This window comes from Python bivittatus, unplaced genomic scaffold (assembly GCF_059951505.1).
Source record: "Python bivittatus isolate LINGU-HERP-01145 unplaced genomic scaffold, Pbiv_v1 ctg000350_np1212, whole genome shotgun sequence".
In the NCBI taxonomy this organism is placed as follows: Eukaryota; Metazoa; Chordata; class Lepidosauria; order Squamata; family Pythonidae; genus Python; species Python bivittatus.
This window is the reverse complement of record NW_028277074.1, coordinates 32,675,714-32,693,111: the sequence shown is the minus strand read 5'-3', so window position 1 is coordinate 32,693,111 and position 17,398 is coordinate 32,675,714. Positions and strand designations below refer to the sequence as shown.

Genomic DNA, 17,398 nt, shown 5'->3' with positions numbered 1-17,398 from the left:
TATGAACAGCTAGAATAGTGTGACCAGACTTTGCCCAGTCACATTCTCAATTAATGCAGGGCGGCAGTAAACCCAACAATTTAGTTGATTCAATACCTGATACAAACTGACTGCATACTTTTGAAATGCCTTAAAATTAAGTCCCCCTCTCCCCCAAGAGTTTTTTTGAGGCCCCCCCTTCCTGTTATTTGCAACTCCTATATTCACACATTGTTTCAGATTGCAGAAGAGCCCTGATGGCATCAGCACCAGCTGCCAGGACATTCATACTATACATTGTTCCCTGCAAGTCCTCTGTAACAGGACCACTGACATTTGCCTTTTTTTCCCCCCCAAGGAGCTGAACTGCAAGGATGGCAATGGGAAGAACTGCAGTAAGCCAATTTTTTTTTCCTTCAATTAACTTGATGTCTACATGTAGAAATGATTGCCTGAACATAACGTCAAACAGCCAAAAGTTCATTATGATCTTGCACTTAGAGAGCCAGTTTGATCTAGTGGTTAAGGAAGGTACCAGGCCAGAAACCAGGAGACTGTGAGTTAAAGTCCTGCCTTAGGCATGAAAGCTGGCTTGGTGACTTTGGGTCAGTCATTCTCTCTCAGCCCATGATGTCAGGCTCAGGCAACAAGCTGGTTGATCAATTCCTGTTGCAACCAACAGATCAACATTTGGTTGATCCAGGAAAAAAGTGGACCTTGCACCTGTGGGTGGGTGGGGGAATCCACTATCCAGTTAAAATATTTGCTCTAGATCAATCCTTCTCCTAATACATCTACCTTACTTTAAAGCACTTTAAACCACAGTACTTTAAACCACTCCTACACTTTTCAGTTATCAATTACAATTTTGCTGAATCTCTATGCAAAACCTTGCTTGTTTGCTTGACTGCAAAGTCATCAAAAGCATTATCTTTATTTATTTATGCTGCAGATTTATTCCACACTGAAAGAAGAATGAAATGGTTCAACCAATTCTCAATTGCTGGCTGCAAGCCAGTTTAAATAATCTTAAGTGTACTAAATTTGCATTCCCCAGATGCAGCAGAGATTGGCAAGGTGTTGGACCTTGTTAAGTAATGCATATCTGAGGAAACGCAAATTCTAGGCTCTTGACTAGAGAGATATGGTTAAGCAGCTCAGGTGCGTTGTCCAAAGGTCCACAAGAGATGCATAGATATGTATCTTTTCTGATTTTATAAAACAAACCAAGTTCTCCTTACAATTCCCCCTGGTTTAGATCCCATAAATACGGGGTGGGTAAAGACTTCATAAACTTTGCAACTACTTCCTTTGTTATCAGGGATAGGTGAAAACAAATGTGAGAATATCTCCATGGTCCTAGCTAAACCCATAGCATATCTATGGCTGTGATGAAAATTCCTCCCCTGAATATATCCTCAAGGGAATAAAATGTTCTATCATGATGGCTTGTCCTCATGAAAATTCTCCTTTCTTTGGATTCTTCTGGATGTTTTGCTAAATTCAGTGGTGAGTCCTTTAACCTCTTTGCAAAGATTTGGAAAGGAAACATTCAACTTCTTCCAAGAGACTCTTTATATGTTGCATTCTTTCTTCCATGGTAAGTTTGGATCCATGGACAAGTTTGCTTTGGATATCAATACACTGCAATATCTTATAGTACACTGTTATGTGAAGGCTGCAGCCACTCAATGAGACCTTCACTTGGTGTGTCTGCCTTCAAGTCCAAATCTTTCTAAATTTTGAAGAGAGAATTTTTTTTTTTTTGGTCTGCGCTCAGTCGTTACCGACTCTGCAGTGACTGCTTGGAAGAGTCCTTGCAGTTTTCAAGGCCATTGTTTTTCGGAAGTGGTTTGCCAGAGCCTCCTTCCTAGAGCAGAGTCCAGCTGGCGAGCGCAGGAGGCGGGGTTTCCATTGCTTCGCGCCCTTTTCGGGCGCGCACGGTTTTTCGCGCTTACCGGCAACTGCTCCCGACTCCTTTTTGCAAGGCACCGCCAGAATTTTTCCTCCCACCGGAGTGAGAGTACCCATTTATCTACTCACGTGAGTTTTCGAGCTGTTGGGTTGACAGGAACTGGGGAGGAAACAGGAGCTCACCCTGCTAACGCGAAGGCTGGACTCAAACCGCTGAAGCGTCGACCATTTCTGGCCAGCAACTTTCAGCGTCATTAAGCCGCTGCGCCACCGTGTCCCTGAAGAGAGAAATTAGTGCCCCTTTATAATTTTTTACAAGGAGAACAGCATCATTTCCTGAGTTCCATCTACTTATTAAAATGGAATGAAGGAATAGTTCTGCAGTGTCCTGCTGGGTTGATGAAAATGCCTTGTACGACTTCTGTACATTAGCCAAAAACTCTTTGATATCAGGAGTCTTCCCCAGGTATGGATACCATAGTTTCCAAGAGTGCACAGCAGAAGATGAAATTATGCCTGAGGATTTTCACTTACAGAGTTTTCACACCCTGTATTTCCCACTTGTATCTGAAGCATTATCATATCCTTAACGCTTACAGCTCTATCTTATTTTCTGCCAACACTTTCTTGATCTGTTCAGCAATATTTTCTCATTTCATTTTATAATGCTTTCCTATATAATCCATTTTCCATCTTCCTCAGGTACATATTTCTAGAAAATATCAACTGTTCAGTTCAAGAGACATCAGGTATCCACAGTGGGTTCATTTCACCCATTCCCAATGTTTCCAAGAATATATAGACTCAGAAGCTGAAGTGGGGCCAGGATAAAGGTAACCAGGGCAAGGTGTCCCTATGGCCTCCCTTCCAAATTGATTATGTGCCATCAAGTCAGTGTCAACTCTTAGCAACCACATAGATAGATGTTTTCCATGATGTTCTGTTCCTAACCTGGTCCTTCTGGTCTGCCAATAGTGTACTCACTGCCATTGTAACTGAGTCCATCCACCTTGCTGCTGGTTGTCCTCTTCTTCTCTTTCCTTCCACCTTCCCAGCATTCGAACCTTGTCCAGAGAGCTGGGTTTTTACATAACATGTCTGAAGTAGGATAATTTGAGCTTGGTCATTTGTGCCTCAAATGAGAACTCTGGGTTGATTTGTTCAATGATCCATTTGTTTGTTTTCTTGGCTGTCCATGGTATTCTTAGGAGTCTTCTCCAACACCAAAGTTCAATAGTGTCTATATTCTTCCTATCCTGCTTCTTCAAAGTCCAACTTTAGCTTCCATAGACTGTCACAGGGAATACCATTGCTTGCATCATTCTGATCTTTGTACATACCCCTCCAAATGGCCCCACTTAAACAGAGGGTACTATCGATGGTCTCAGAGCCACATGCCTCATTTTTTGGGATAAAACCCACAAAAGCTTTGCAACAGTTACCACTTTCATTTATGATTTAATTTAAAAGAAAGCAAACTTAGTTTTAACACCCACTTCTTTATCTTGGCCCCATCCAGTTTTTGACATGTGCCTCCTCCAACACACCATCCAAATATGCTTTGCCTGAAAAAAAAGTCATGCACCCCTATCTTAGGCTATTTACAATATTTATTCTCCCCAACCAGCACAATTCATCTTGTACATCAGACTTAGAGATAGGAATATTACCTAATCAATCTCATAGTAACTTGATATTTAACATCCATCCATTTTACTTTTAGCTCACAAATAATGCTCCTTAAGGAAAGCTTAATCTATATACCAGAGGGCTTTTTCTTCCTCTAAGAAGTAACTGTAGCATAGGCTGATCTCAGTATATTATATATAAAAGCAGTTCATATTTCCACTTCAAAACCACATCTATCTGATACCAGGTCACTTTATAGCACAGAACATTCCAGAGTTTCCTAGAACTCAGAGCCACATAAGACATCAGGGAAAGGTGCTGTAGGCTTCCAGATGTGGTTACATTTCAGTTGCCAGGACATCGAGCAGCATGATCAATAGTGGATAGCGGTAGAAGTTGTAATGGAGGAGTGTGCATTTCATATTACTCTTAAGAGAAATGAAGTGAATACTTTCCATAAGCAATAAGAATTATTCATCTTTATGCTGCTGTCTAAAAACACAAGAAGCACACTTCATTTCTACGTTCTAGTAGGATATCTTCTTCCTTTAATTGTGTTATAGTTATGATTCAGCTCTGCTGTTTTTCAACCAGCATTTTTTTTTTATATGACATTTACCAAAACTATTGATTCTGGCCTAATTCTTTTTAACTAAAATGTGCATTATTAATTTCTTACCAAAGAATAATATTTTTCACAGATGAAATATATTCACATGGATCATTCCCAGGCCACTTGTTTTAAAGTTTCAGTCCGTGGCAGTCCAAGTGAGTAATCCAAATGTGAATCTAGTTCAGTGTACCCAAAGACATTTGGGCTTTTCCTCCGCAAAAGGGCATTTTTAACTTGTCCTGCTCACAAACCACACTGCACCACAAATTATTTTGAAATTGAAGAAGGTTTCAACAATAACATCTCTGTGTTGTCCTAATCTATGACAGCAAGTTAGTTTCTGAATGGGATCAGGGCTGACACGTGGAGCTTGTTAACAAGTATAGCATGTACAGTAATATGATCAAAGTAATATAAACAAAGCAGACTCTTTGTCTAGCACTAAACTAAAAATTATTCAAAATAGATTCCAGACACTCCATAGCAGGCCTTGAGCACTCCTAAACTAATACATTGACATCAGTTTCTTTTCATGAAGATGACAGTAATGTCTCCTTACTCACAATGTATGCTAGTTGCTATTCCTCTTTCAAATACAAACCATTACATGAACAGAATCCATAAAAATTCATCCAACAATTAATATGCTCCCTCCTAGTGGTCCTCAATAGTTTCTATAGTTAGCAATGAACGGGCTTGTGTATTTCCAGTCTGGCAAACAAATTTCTGAACTTCTATTTATTTTTTAAAGTTTGTCAAAAGAAAGAAGATGTAATGGGAAAGTACAACCCTGGAAAGGTTTACACCACTTTTGAAAAATTGCATTAATTTAACTCCAAAAGAAACTATGTCTTTTATAAAATGTTCAAGTCTTTGGTTTTTCCAGGATACACTAATAAAGGAAGCTTATTGAAATTACTGTACATGTGTTACTCCCAGACCCACAAAGTAATAAAAGGATTTTACAGATTTATAGCAACTATGAAAACAAAATATGGCGCTTAGACTCTTCCCTAAAATTACAGATGCAGGACTAATTGTATCCAACCCAAAGCAACTGAGTGAAATTTGAAACACATCACATGGAAGGAGATCTTTACCTGTTCTTTTATAACAATATATATAAAAATACATTGATACCCTAAGAAATTCCAGGATACAATACAACACTGCTTCTTATTACACAAAAAGAAGTCTTGTTATGAACTTCTACCCGGGTTCAGTGGTTCACATAATGCTTTAAGTCTGGTTTAACTATTAAACAATGCATGATTAAGTAATCATGGTTTACATATTACAGTGTTTGATACACAAGAAAACTAAGCCAAAACCAAACAAAGGTCATTATGGTTTAACATGCCATCTGAACTATAGAACTAAGCTTTCACAACTTACTGTTCTCTCTGTTTCTGCTTCATCCTTCCAAGCCTGACCAGGAGATAGCATCACATATTACAAACAATGGGGTCACCTCATCAGATCACTATACTCTTGAGACCCCCAGGCCTATTGACACAACCAGGTTTTGAGGGACTTCCAGAATGTCAGCAGAGATGGGGCCAATCTCACCATGACCATGATAACAAAATGGCAAGAATATACTCCACAACCAAGAAGACCAAAATGTGATAGAAATGCTTTATTCATATTCCTACCAGTAATAAAAAGACCCATACATGCCAATGGCATTTTAGGACAATACCTGACTATTATGGTTGATACAAATCCCTAACAGAGTAGATGCAGCATGATTATTGAAGTTCCTGTAACAATAAATCTGTGAGTCCTGAACACTAAATCTGGGATCACCTTCATTTTCTTAGGTAATAGGTAACTTGATTCCTTCCATATGTTTAGGCCTCAACTCTTATATAGCTCCATTCTCATGCCCTTTTTGTGAATCTTGGCTGTGTTTATAATTATTTTAAGTGGAGGATTCTCTAGTTTAGGATTCTCTGCTAAAAGGCCTCTTCCTGAGCAAAAAGTACTGGATAAGAAATTATTATTATTGCTATAGCCAGCATATAAGCAACTTCACTAATCCTTTCAGCTAGTCTACAAAAGCCCAAAATACAAAAATCAAAAGTGATGATTTGAGTCTTTGTACATAAGAATTCTCTTGGGCTACCCTTAGCCTACTTATGTTTTTCCTGGAATACAGCATAGAATACAAATATACATTACAGGTAGTCCTCGACTTACGACCATTCATTTAACAACCATTCGAAGTTATGACAGCACAGAAAAAAGTGACTTACAACCGGTCCTCGCACTTACGACCATTGCAGCATCCCCACAGTCACATGATCAAAATTCAGGCGCTTGGTAATCAGCATGTATTTATAATAGTTGCAGTATCCCAGGGTCACGTGACCACCATTTGCATCCTTCCCAGGGGGCTTCTGACAAGCAAAGTTAATGGGGGAAGCTGGATTCGGTTAATGACCATGTGATTTGCTTAATGATTGCACTGATTTGCTTAACAACCATGGCAAAAAAGGTAATAAAATTGGGCACAACTTTCTTAATGACTGCATCACTTAGCGATGGAAGTTCCAGTCTCAGTTGTGGTCATAGGTTGAGGACTACCTGTAGCTGTGATAAAAAAAAAAAAAAACGTATACAAATGGAAGAGGCTAAAAAAAAGTGAAATCATCTGATAATTTCAACATTAATATCTTCCCTAATGTATCTCCTGTGTTCTCCATTATTCATCCACTTTGGACAGCCTTGCCAATACTGTCTTCAATAATCTCTTGATCTTGTATTTATCTGTCATTCTTCTTGTACAATTCCCCATCTGGCAATTATTTCAGATCCTTCAACATTCTATGTTGTCCAGTCTCTTCACATGCTCCCTCATGCTCTTTCCATCCTCTGCAGTCAATGGATCCAGTAGTTTTTTTCCTAGTTTTTGTTTCTCCTCTCTCCTTTAATTACATTTACAGGTAGTTCTTGCTTAACAACCACAATAGGGACCAGAAAATTGGTTGTTAAGCAGGGCGGTTGTTAAGCGAGTCACCACATGACCAGACCCAATTTTACTACCATTTTTATGATTAAGCAAGTCACTGTGGTCGTTAAGCAAATCATGAGGTCATTAAGCAAATCCAACTTCCCCAATTGACTTTTTTTGCTGGAATTCGCTTAATGATCTTCTGATTCTCTTAACAACCATGTGATTCGTTTAAGAACTGCGTTTATTCACTTAACAACCATCATAAAAAAGGTTGCAAATCACAATCACATGACTATGGGGGGGGTGACAGTTTGTGACAGTCATAAGTGGAGTACAGGTCATAAAACACTTTTTCCAAGGCCATCGTAACTTTGAACCACTGTGAAACAAACAATTGTTAAGCAAGGATTACCTGTATTGTTTCCATTTATGTTAATTTTCATCTTAATGTTTTTTCCATTCTTCTAAAACTCTTTAGTCTTGCAATGTATGAAAAGCAAATTAAATTCCAACAACTGTCAGTATGGATATTAAAGTCCCTGAGGTAAGTTTTTATATTAGCTAAAAGTTTTTTTTGGTTTGATAATCTGTAAGTATATCTCTTGTTACACGACACACAGCAATTTAGATTTTCCTTCCCTAAAGCCTAGTTCCTTTAAGTATTTTCATTTGTTGATCTAAAATATTCTGGTGACAAAACTACTGGTTGACTTTTGCCTATTACAGATTCATGCCATCCACTACCAAAAAGAAATTCTTGAAATATGTAACTTTGCTGTCCAATAGTCTTTCCACTCTTTATTATTCTCAAGATTTCTTTCCTTTCTTAATGATAAACCTTAAAAATATAATCTGTGTTCTCTCCACCTTCTCCTACAATTTGTCATCAACCCTTCTTCATTTGGTGAGCTGACTATAGTGCTCACAGATTCTGTCCTTACCCAACTCTAAATGTCATCATCATTATTTCTTCTTTCCATTACATAACAACTATATGCTGATTCTTTCCCTAATATGGTCACACAGGCAACACTATCCACTACTCTGAAAAAATAAATTTTTTGACTCATCCTCTTTCATTAATTCATTAATTCATTAATCCTATTCCCTTTCAGTCCTTCAGCTCTGAATTGCTTTGTTGTTGTTTAGTCGTTAAGTCGTGTCCGACTCTTCGTGACCCCATGAACCATATTGCGCCAGGCCTTCCTGTCCTTCACTGCCTCCCTGAGTTTGCTCAGTTTCATGCTCATTGCTTCAGTGATGCTATCTAACCATCTCATCCTCTGCCGTCCTCTTCTCCTTTTGCCTTCAATCTTTCCCAGCATCAGGGTCTTCTCCAAAGAGATCTCTCTTCGCATTAGGTGACCAAAATATCTGAGCTTGAGCTTCATTATTGATCCTTCCAATGAGCAATCAGGGTTGATTTCCTTTAAGATTGACTGGTTTGACCTCCTAGCAGTCCAGGGGACTCTCAAGAGTCTTCTCCAGCACCACAGTTCAAAGGCATCAATTCTTCGGCACTCGGCCTTTTTTATGGTCCAGCTCTCACAGCCATACATTACTACTGGAAAAACCATAGCTTTGACTATGCGGATCTTTGTCGGCAAGGTGACGTCTCTGCTTTTTAATATGCTATCTAGGCTTGCCATAGCTTTCCTCCCAAGGAGCAAGCGTCTTTTAATTTCATGGCTGCAGTCTCCGTCTGCGGTGATCTTGGAGCCCAAATAAATGAAGTCTGTTACTGCTTCCATTTCTACCCCTTCTATTTGCCAGGAATTGATGGGTCCAGATGCCATGATCTTAGTTTTTTTAATGTTGAGTTTCAAGCCAGCTTTTGCACTCTCCTCTTTCACCCTCATCAAGAGGCTCTTTAGTTCTTCTTCACTTTCTGCCATTAGGGTGGTATCGTCCGCATATCTGAGGTTGTTGATGATTCTCCCTGCAATCTTAATTCCGGCTTGTGATTCTTCCAGCCTGGCATTTCTCATGATGTACTCTGCATATAGGTTAAATAAGCAGGGTGACAGTATACAGCCTTGTCGTACACCTTTCCCTATTTTGAACCAATCGGTTGTTCCATGACCGGTTCTAACTGTTGCTTCTTGGCCCGCATACAGATTTCTCAGGAGACAGGTAAGGTGGTCTGGTATTCCCATCTCTTTAAGAATTTGCCACAGTTTGTTGTGATCCACACAATCAAAGGCTTTTGCATAGTCAATGAAGCAGAAGTAGATATTTTTCTGGAACTCTCGTGCTTTCTCCATGATCCAGCGAATGTTGGCGATTTGATCTCTAGTTCCTCTGCCTCTTCGAAACCCAGCTTGTACATCCGGTAGTTCTCGGTTCATGTATTGCTGAAGCCTAGCTTGTAGGATTTTCAGCATAACCTTGCTAGCATGTGAAATGAGTGCAATTGTGCGATAGTTTGAGCATTCTTTGGCGTTGCCCTTCTTTGGAATTGGAACGTAAACTGACCTTTTCCAATCCCGTGGCCACTGTTGCGTTTTCCAAACTTGCTGGCATATTGAGTGCAGCACTTTAACACCATCATCTTTTAGTATTTTAAATAACTCAGCTGGAATACTGTCATCTCCACTAGCTTTGTTGTTAGCAATGCTTCCTAAGGCCCACTTGACTTCACTCTCTAGGATGTCTGGCTCAAGGTCAGTGATCACACCAGCGTGGACATCAGGGACATTAAGATCTTTCTTGTATAGTTCTTCTGTGTATTCTTGCCACCTCTTCTTAATCTCTTCTGCTTCTGTTAGGTCCCTGCCTTTTCTGTCCTTTATCATGCCCATCTTTGCACTAAACGTTCCTTTCATATCTCCAATTTTCTTGTAGAGATCTCTAGTCTTCCCCATTCTATTGTTTTCCTCAATTTCTTTGCATTGTTCATTTAAGAAGGCCTTCTTATCTCTCCTGGCTATTCTCTGGAAATCTGCATTCAATTGCTTATATCTTTCCCTTTCACCCTTGCTTTTCGCATTCCTTCTTTCCACAGCTATTTGTAAAGCCTCATCAGACAGCCATTTTGCTTTCTTGCATTTCTTTTTCTTTGGGATGGTTTTAGTTGCTGCCTCCTGTACAATGTTACGGACCTCCGTCCATAGTTCTTCAGGCACTCTGTCTACAAAATCTATTCCTCTAAATCTATTCATCACCTTCACTGTGTACTCACAAGGAATATGATCTAAGTCATACCTGAGTGGTCTAGTGGTTTTCCCTACATTCTTCAATTTAAGCCTAAATTTTGCAGTAAGAAGCTCATGATCTGAGCCACAGTCAGCTCCTGGTCTTGTTTTTGCTGTCTGTATAGAGCTTCTCCATCTTTGGCTGCAAAGTATATAATCAATCTGGTTTCGGTATTGACCATCTGGTGATGTCCATGTGTAGAGTCGTCTCTTGTGTTGTTGGAAAAGAGTGTTTGCTATGACTAGCTTGTTCTCTTGACAGAACTCTATTAGCCTTTGCCCTGTTTCATTTTGTACTCCAAGGCCAAATTTGCCTGTTATTCCGATTACTCCTTGACTTCCTACTTTAGCATTCCAATCCCCTGTGATGAAAAGGACATCTTTTTTTGGTGCTAGTTCTAGAAGGTGTTGTAGGTCTTCATAGAAGCGGTCAACTTCAGCTTCTTCAGCATCAGTGGTTGGGGCATAGACTTGGATGACTGTAATATTGAATGGTTTGCCTTGGATACGCACTGAGATCATTCTGTCGTTTTTGAGGTTGTACCCCATTACTGCCTTTCCCACTCTCTTATTCACTATGAGTGCAACTCCATTTCTTCTAAGGGTTTCTTGCCCACAGTAGTAGATATAATGGTCACCCGAATTAAATTCACCCATTCCCGTCCATTTCAGTTCGCTGATTCCCAAGATGTCGATGTTCAATCTTGTCATCTCATGTTTGACCACATCCAGCTTGCCTTGGTTCATAGATCTTACATTCCAGGTACCTATACAATATTGTTCTTTACAGCATCGGACCTTCTTTTCGCTTCCAGATACATCCACAGCTGAACGTCCTTTCGGCTTTGGCCCAGCCGCTTCACTCTTTCTGGAGCTACTTGGAAATGCCCTCCGCTCTTCCCCAGTAGCATATTGGACACCTTCCGACCTGAGGGGCTCATCTTCCGGCATCATATCTTTTAGCCTTTTAACATTGTCCATGGGGTTTTCTTGGCAAGGATACTGGAGTGGGTTGCCATTTCCTTCTCCAGTGGACCACATTTTGTCAGAACTCTCTGTCATGACCTGTCCGTCTTGGGTGGCCCTGCACGGTATAGCTCATGGCTTCACTGAGTTACGCAAGCCCCTTCGCCACGACAAGGCAGTGATCCATGAAGGGGTCTGAATTGCTAGAGATTGCTTATTCCTGATCTCTTCAAATCCCCTCCACTCATTCACTATTTCACAAAAATAAGTGACAGTTGCGAAAGGTCTGAGATCTAACCTTATACACTTGATGTCTCCGTTACTTTCAGTAGAGCTAATAACTCCTTTTCCTTTAATGCTTGACTTGGAAATCTGGAAATTATGTCTCAGCATTTGGAAGGCACTAGATTGATGAATATTGCTTTACTACCTTTATTACTCTATCCTGGTTATACATTACTATAACCTTTATTCCCTGGATGTCACAGCTCAGCAACATATTCTTCTTTTCAGAAGTATCTTGTGAAAATATTTTTTATTCTTAATTATTTACATTGACTTTCTGCCAATTCCCAGATGCAGCACAATACTTCATTCTTACTTAGTCCCTTATCTCTCTATACTCATATCATAATAGTGTCTTGGTCAAGACCTTTGCTCCTCCAGCTTCATTCCTGTCACCTAGTTTGTGCTTTCTCAAACAACTCCATTCTTTTTCTTTTGCTGGCTCTTCCAAGACATCTGCATCATGCCAATTTATTCTTCCTCCAAATAGTTTTACCATTATGATTTTGCAGCAATCCATTAATCCCTCTTATCCTTATGCAGGTAGGGGAATTATGCTGGTGGAAATTTAAATCCGGCATCTGAAAGATCACAGATTCTCCAGTCATTCCCTAAAATACTGAAGTGTATTTAGTATTAAGTTCTTAAGTATTTTAAGTATTAAATACTTAAGTAGAATAAAGGTATTTTATTTGCAGGAAACTTTTCTGCTAAGTTGCAGAGAGATTTTGACAAAGAAGTATGCAACTGAGAAAAACTGCTCAAGCTACAGAAGATAATGACAGAATTATAGAAGGTACCTAATAGTATTCTTACTAGTTTACATAAAATGCTACATGACAAATTAAAATAAGAGATGCAAAGGAGATAAGTAACACGCTACATGTTTAATCAAATTTCCAAAGTCTAAACTTGAGAGTCAATCTATTGCCACGGTGGAGAGGGGCAAACTGAAGAAATGCCTTCAGTTCACCTTCTTATACTTAAAAAAAAAAAAAACATTTTCATTTTAGACCATTCCATGACATTTTAGATGTTTAGCAATGAATGCAAAGGCACACTCAAAAGCTGGTAAAGAATAGGACCATTGACCTTTTGAGTTGTTTTTTAAAACTATGTAACATTCTACATATATGAATAAGCAAAATTTTCACATCAGTGTGAAATATGGCAATTCAAACTTTGCCATAAAATTAGTAATGTAGATGTCAGACTTTCCTCCTAAATGGAAACAGTTAATCCAAAGAACAAGTCTGATCAGAGTTCTGATCAGTAGTCTTCAAGAGTGATGTAAAAGTTACAACACAAAAATTCCACCAAAACTGTTCTTTCAAATAAGAACCCTATATATAGCGATCTAAAATTACAACATTCTAATCTGTTTCCTCATACTTTTTTGGTGCAAAGGAGAGTATACTGTCTCTTTTGTGAAAGTAAGAAAGCTTGTATCTGTTTATTGTTTTGATAACTGCTGCTAAACTTCTTAACAGTGTGAGAAATTACTCTCAGAGAGGTACTATAAAAGCTCAGATGCAAGGAGGTATTTTAGACCTCCTAGCATTTGATAATGCTGAACATTTATTCCTTTCAACTTCAACAGGGCATATCTAAGCATCTTCCTAAGTCTAATCAATAATATTTAAAGTGCATTTGGCTTTGGGTTATGGCCCCTAATAAAACCTTTTTGCTCATTGGTAAATATGCATTTAATAATTTGTGTAGTCAATGAATATATGTACATAGACATAGCTATATAAGGCACCCTCTAATCAAAGATAAGCAATTTTATATTTCACTTAGTTTAATGGTAAATAATCTGGAATTAATGGAACTTCAAAATGCTTAGTTTTAAAGTCTCTTTGAGTGCATTGCACTCAAATTTTTTGTGCTAATGAACAATTTCTTTCTCTTTCATAAAGGATTGAAGTTGTATTACATCTTATTCAACTAATACATCCTTTCATCTTATCCTTAAACATTCTGAAAAACCTGTTCAGCCAGACATTCTATCTATATTAGTCACTACTTATTTCTATTCATTAACCTAAAAATGATAGAAGGAAACTGGAATATATGTTGTCTTCTTCAAAGATTCAGAAAACAAGTATTCGATTCCCCTTTTATACGGTCTCTCAGACATCTGGTGGAACCTTATGTAAGCCATTCTGAGATTCTTATAATTCAAGAAAGAGCAATATAGGAATAGATGTTGAAACTGCAAAGGAAGCAAACTTATTTCAGTTCTAATCAGTTCTCTTCCTTTTTCAGTCTTTCCAGTTTCTATTCTAATCTCATGTTATTAGGAATCAGAAACAAATATTTATCACAAATTAATCATTCAAAAGACTGCCATCTCATAGGCGCATGGGAAACCACTTTACCAAGTCTGATGGTAGTTTCTATTCTGGATTTCAGAGAGGGATTAAGCCATACCTGATCATACCAGGATGGGACCGGAACTTTTAACATATTATTGCATTATTTTCCCCAAAGCACAAATAACTAGCAAGATCAATGAATGATGGAATGTTATTATGTGACTGTGGGTTCTTTTATACAGCTGGATGTGCTTCAGGTATGTCCCTCTGTGCTTCAGCTATGTGCTTCAGGTATGACTCCAAGGCCATACCTGAGCTGCTCCTCCCATTTTTTCCCCTCTCCTTCAGCTGACTCATGGCAGCACATCAGCAGCCATGCCTGGCCACAAAACCCATATGCCACATGGAGTCATATTCTTCTGTAACAGCTACAGATTGGATTCTATGTCACATCCATTCCAGCTGAGATTACTTTTGTCTCAATTCTCCCACTAAAATTAGCGACATGAACATGGTTCAGTTTGCTTGGATTGCACTTTTAGAAGTAGGATTCATACATGCCAAAGCTAAGCACTTATTGAATATGATCCTGGTGTAAAAAATAGATTCCGCTAATGGAGTTCATGAGACTTGTTTCCGAGTAAAGGGAGATTACAATCACAAATTTAGCATTTTCAATTCTGTCCCACTAAAAATTAATGGGGCCCATTGTGGCCATATGTATAAATAATGGTCACAAAGTGACCTATTAAAGTCCACAAAGAAAACACTTCTACAGTGCCTCAGTTACACCACAGCACGCTTCATATTTACACAATGAAGTTGGCTTCAACAGAGGTAAAGAGGCTTTTTTCTTCCCAGGCACACCGTGGGGCTATTATCGATATTGTTGTTTTGTTCACATTACAGTTAGTGGGCTGCTCAGATTTTCCTGAACAGTCCACACTTTTAGCTATGTCCAAACAACAAACAAGTTTTAAGAACTCCTTTCTGTCCTTAAGGAGTCTGAAACAGGCAAAAGTTGAATTCATATATTTTTGAGTGTGTATTATCCATTTCTTTCCAATTCCTCTCCATACCTGGGGAGTGTGTGGCTGTGACATTCTTTCACCATCTCGCAGAGCAGTCGTTACACCTGTTGTATATTCTGTTTCCTGGGGGCGGGGGGGGGGCGGGGAAGACACGTATTTATTTCTTCTTATCTAAAGCAGAGGAGGGGGGGAAAAAAACCCCTAGCGAAAGCTCTTGCTTTCAAGTGCAAAGGCAATTCTATCTCCACTCCCCTTTGCCCGAGTTCCACCATCTGATGGATGGAAAGACCCAACAAGGAGTCCCAAAGCCGGCGGTTTGGAGAGGCAGAAGGAACCTCTCCTGCTCCGAGGTCTTCACAGGCAGCCTTTCGACTCCCGCGACTCACTTTTCCTAGTTCCTCTGCTAAGGCGGTCCAAAGAGCTCTTCTAAGAAGAAAGGAAAAGGCCCCTCCCCTACAGCTGCAAAATGGAACTCCGGCGCAACCTTCCCTCGCTTGCCCGGCGTGCTTCGCCTACCCTTCGCCCCGCGGACGTCAGGCACCGAACGTTTCCTAGCTCACCTCGGTCAGGCCGGCAGCGAAGCCCGAGGCAGCGCCCGGACTCGCGACCCGGCGCTTGTGGAAGCGCGGTCTTCCTCCTCCGTCTCTCGGCTCTCCCTTCTTCTCGGGGGGCGCCCAGCGGCCCGCTCCCCAGCGCAGATCCGCCCCAGACGCAGCCACGCACCTGGCCGACCCCTCTGCCTCGAACAGCGACGCCTCCGCTCTGGGTCGGCTGCGCGGGGCAGGCAGCCGACCGCTCGCAAGGCGAAGGCGCAGCACAATCGACGGCTGCGAGCGCGGCGGCTACAGCCGGGAGGAGGGAGCGCGGGCGGGAGGAGGAAACTGGAGGTCAGGGGACTCCTTAGAAGCGGCGCGGCGGGAGCGTCGCTTGTTCGAGCTTTTGAATAAAATGCCTAATCATGTCACGCGTACGCTCTCAGAATAAGCAACGCTGGAACAGCGAGAAAGATGGCTTTTGCCAAGCCAGACTTTCCCGCCGGGCCACTGATCGCCGGGATAGGCTCGCCCGATTGCTTGCCGGTCCTTTCTCCAAACCATAAGACTTCGGCGGGTATTTGCTTAAAAGGACCGCCCCGTGGTGGAGGTGCGTGCCTTAACTTGCTCTGGCTTCTGCCCGTACTAGCCTGTCCTGGAAGGTCGCTGCTGATGAGAATAAACTCTGGGGTGCCAGAAAGCGCAGAGTGGCTAAGTGGGCGCTGGGACAACAAAGAACTAAAATAGTAATAATAATAACAATGACAATAAAAGCAGAGTACTGTAGTTGGAAAGCTGAGAGATGCCGCTGTGTGAGTTTACTCTTCCCAGAGCTCTGGTTCCTTCTCCCTGATTTATTTCTAGGACCAGCTGTTGGTTGGTTTGTCCTTTAATCCAGGGTTCCTCAACCTCAGCAGCTTTAAGATGGGTGGACTTCAACTGGCTGGCTGGGGAATTCTGGGAGTTGAAGTCCACCCATCTTAAAGCTGCTGAGGTTGAGGAACCCTGCTTTAATCTCTTGCATCACTGCAGAGGAGTGGTGATGAATTTCTCCCTCTCTCTGTTTTTCTTTTAAGTTAAAACAACATTTTCCATAACATGCTTCATACATTAAACCAGAATTTCATACCAAGGTACGTTAGACTTCTACTCCCATAATGCACAGCCATTAATAATCATGGGAATTGAAGTCCAGCAAACTAGAAGGAACCTGTTTAGGACAGGAACAATAAACATTCACACTTTCTACACCCCCTCCATCAGTCAACATTTACTCCCATTGTTATAGCCAATCCCTTTATTCTTGGCTTGTAAAAGTTCATAGATTTTACTCAGTTGGTGATTTATTCATCTCCACAGAGTAGCAAGGCATCTGCTTTCATTAAATGTCTTGGGTTTTTTTTTTCTGAATACAAAGCTTTATCCCTCCTGGATATAACAGTTAGATTCTGCAACTTGTACACCGTTCTAAGACTGAAATCTGCTGGATTAAACACGGCAGGGCAATATACCTGGGTTCAGAATTTGTGGCTGCCTTTGGTTTTTATTTAGGCGTGATGTACAAATTTAAAAATAGGTTATAGAATAATTACAACTGTACCAATAGAGGTGAATATGTGTAGCTCAGGGTTGAACTGTGGAGTCCTTGGGGTTCTCTGAGCTTGGTTTTTTTCCTTGCAAACGTTTCAAGAAAAAAAAACCAAGCTCAGAGAACCCCAAGGACTCCACAATTACAACTGTTTTGAAAAATTGACTGCAGCATGAACAAAAATGAAGTATCATGGCTGATCAAACTTCACCTCCCAAGTTACCAGTTTTAGAGTGCATGATAAAAAAAATCACAAGTTCAGAGAAAACTAAGGATTTTACTTTAAGGTACTGTGAGCAACCACAAGTATGTGTAGTTACATGAATGATGATGGGAACTAAATCAGATGAATAAATTGATTTTCAGATGGTGTTGGATTCCAGCTCCAT

General features: G+C 40.3%; 1 protein-coding gene across 5 annotated transcripts in view; it reads right to left on the bottom strand.

The window, feature by feature from the left end:
• The window catches only part of ADGRG2 (adhesion G protein-coupled receptor G2), a 61,169-nt gene extending 44,957 nt beyond the window's left edge, over positions 1 to 16,212 (bottom strand). The window contains exons 1-2 of one of the 5 annotated variants that reach the window (XM_088144868.1): positions 15,449 to 16,204; positions 2,023 to 2,171 (exon numbers count right to left, since the gene is read on the bottom strand). The gene's annotated coding sequence lies outside the window, so the exon portion shown is untranslated. Of the gene's footprint in view, positions 1 to 2,022; positions 2,172 to 15,448 lie in introns of all 5 variants that reach the window. The other 4 variants (XM_088144869.1, XM_088144871.1, XM_088144867.1 and 1 more) reach the window with 4 other exon arrangements.
• Positions 16,213 to 17,398: the final 1,186 nt, after the last annotated feature.